This window comes from Cyprinodon variegatus, unplaced genomic scaffold (assembly GCF_000732505.1).
Source record: "Cyprinodon variegatus isolate N-32 unplaced genomic scaffold, C_variegatus-1.0 Scaffold99, whole genome shotgun sequence".
In the NCBI taxonomy this organism is placed as follows: Eukaryota; Metazoa; Chordata; class Actinopteri; order Cyprinodontiformes; family Cyprinodontidae; genus Cyprinodon; species Cyprinodon variegatus.
The window spans coordinates 1,083,675-1,086,176 of record NW_015150552.1 but is presented as its reverse complement, the minus strand read 5'-3'; positions in this window follow the sequence as shown (position 1 = coordinate 1,086,176).

The following is a 2,502-nucleotide window of genomic DNA, read 5'->3' as shown; positions in this document are numbered from 1 at the left end:
ACACTAGCTCCGGCTCTTTCCCCACCAGCGAGGTGACATTCCACGTCCCAAGAGCCAGCTTCTGCAGCTGAGGATCGGACCGCCAGGGTCCCCTCCCCCGGCCGCCACCCAACACACCCTCTCCTTGGGCTGCCACCTTATAGTGGTGGAGAGGTTTGAGAGTCCCAATGATCCTGGGAGCTATGCTGTCTGGGGCTTTATATCCTTGGTAGGGTCACCCAAGGCAGACAGGTCCTAGTGAGGAACCAGACAAAGCGCAGCCCAAAGACCCCTATGATGAGCAAAATATTTGGATTCAGTGTTCCGTCGCCCGGACGCGGGTCACCGGGGCCCCACTCTGGAGCCAGGCCTGGAGGGGGGGCACGATGGCGAGCGCCTGGTGGCCGGGCTTTTACCCATGGGGCCCGGCCGGGCTCAACCCGAAGAGGAAACGGGTCCCCCCTTACATGGGCCCACCACCCGTGAGAGGGGCCATAGGGGTCGGGTGCAATGTGTGTTGTGTGTGTGTGTGTGTGTGTGTTCAAACAAATACAATCAACAAAAATATGGGTCACAGTTTCGTCTGTTATTCTGCAAGAAAAACAATTCCTACTGATGGATTTATCGATTTGGTGAATAACAACATTGGTAAACAACTTATTATTTCGCATTGGAAATCTAAGTGTTTGCACTGTAAATTATTGTATTTAATGTTTAGGGTACTCCAAATATTGACCTTTTCTAGTGTAAGAAGACTAATCCTCCATTAAGCAACCGCTACCGGACACACTGAGATCTCTTGCAAGAGGATATGATAAAAAGTCTTAGTTTTAGCATCAGCTAGAGTCAACCTTTTTCCTCTGTTTTCAAAGAACATTTCTGGTAGGCCAGCAAAACTCACAATCCCCTCCGAAGAATTAACCACCTTTACCCAATCACCTGGTAATGTTGGGATCTGGAGATCTGTCCACCTTTCTCCAGCAGAGGGCGCCCTAGGTCTCCTGGAGCTGAAGCTGACTACCACACCTGCAGCTGATTTACTCATCAGGGAGACCAACATATAAGCAGCGGCAGGACTACTCTGCAGCGCCAGAGCGTTAAGCCAGTTACGGTTAGCAAGCCTGAGCCAACCAGCCTGCCTAACTCTCTGACACCCTGAAAGCCTTACTTGAACCTAATCAGTTTTTTGTCCTCTCTGCCTCCTAGGAAGAACCTGACTGAAACCTGAAGCTCTTGAAGGGCATCTCAACTGAAAACCTGCCTGCCTGCTCTCAGTAACAAACCTGAAGATCAAACTGTCTGAATCTGCCTACCATCCTCCAAGAAGGACTTGGAGAAGCTCTGAACTCTAACAAGCCTGAAGCTAAGTCCTGTCGCTGCTAAGCCCTCTGATGTCGATCAGTCTCTAGACCCTCCTGGTTCCCTCCCTCTGCCGTTCAGCCTGAATCTCTGAACAGGTACAGATCTGCACATCCTCTCAGCTACAAGATCATTTGCTGCCTGGCTAACCTAACTGTCCCTCTCTGCAGAGAACCCTGTGTGACCAGTCCCGGATCTGATTCCAGTATCTGTCAACTAACATTGTGCTTATCTAACAGATCAAATAAAAGAGGTCAGTCAAAAACAAAGACTTCCAAAATAAACTTTCAACCAAATTATTGAAAGTATCGCCAAAAGAAATTAAATTACTCAAAATTAATGATCAATTTATTGTCAATTGTGTGAATGAAAGAACTTCCTGAAACAAAAAGCATTTTCAAAGTCAGAGGCAGAAAGAAACTTATATAACATAAACAAATCTCGATTAACTACATTTTTAAACAACTTAATAATGTTGACCTTTCTTTTCTCAAAATGCATACAATTTCTAGCCAACCATATTGCCATCCTGGCATGACTCAACAAAAAGTTAACAAAACTTTTATTTTTGAAATTAAGATCAATAACCGTGCCAAATAATAAAAGTATTTTCCAATCTAAGTGTTGTACATTTGTGCTCCAGTGTTTAGCAATTAAATTTAAAAAAAAAAACAAATAAAGTCATTCAAAGAAATACAATCAACAAAAATGGGTCACAGTTTCATCTGTTATTTTGCCAGAATCAATAGTCCTACTGATGGATTTATCGAATTGGTGAATAACAACATTGATAAACAACTTATGTCGTATGCGGAAATCTAAGTGTTCGCACTGTAAATTATTGTATTTAATGTTTAGGGTACTCCAAATATTGACCTTTTCTAGTGTAGGAAGCCTAATCCTCCATTTAGCAATCACTACCGGACACACTGAGATCTCTTGCAAGAGGATATCATAATAAGTCTTAGTTTTAGCATTAGCTAGAGTCAATCTTTTCCCTCTGTTTTCAAAGAACATTTCTGGTAGGCCAGCAAAACTGACAGTCGGTTCCGAAGAATTAACCACCTTTACCCAATCACCTGGTAATGTCGGGATCTGGAGATCTGCCACCTGTCTCCAGCAGAGAGCGCTGTGGGCTTCCTGAGCTGGAGTCCTCAGCACACC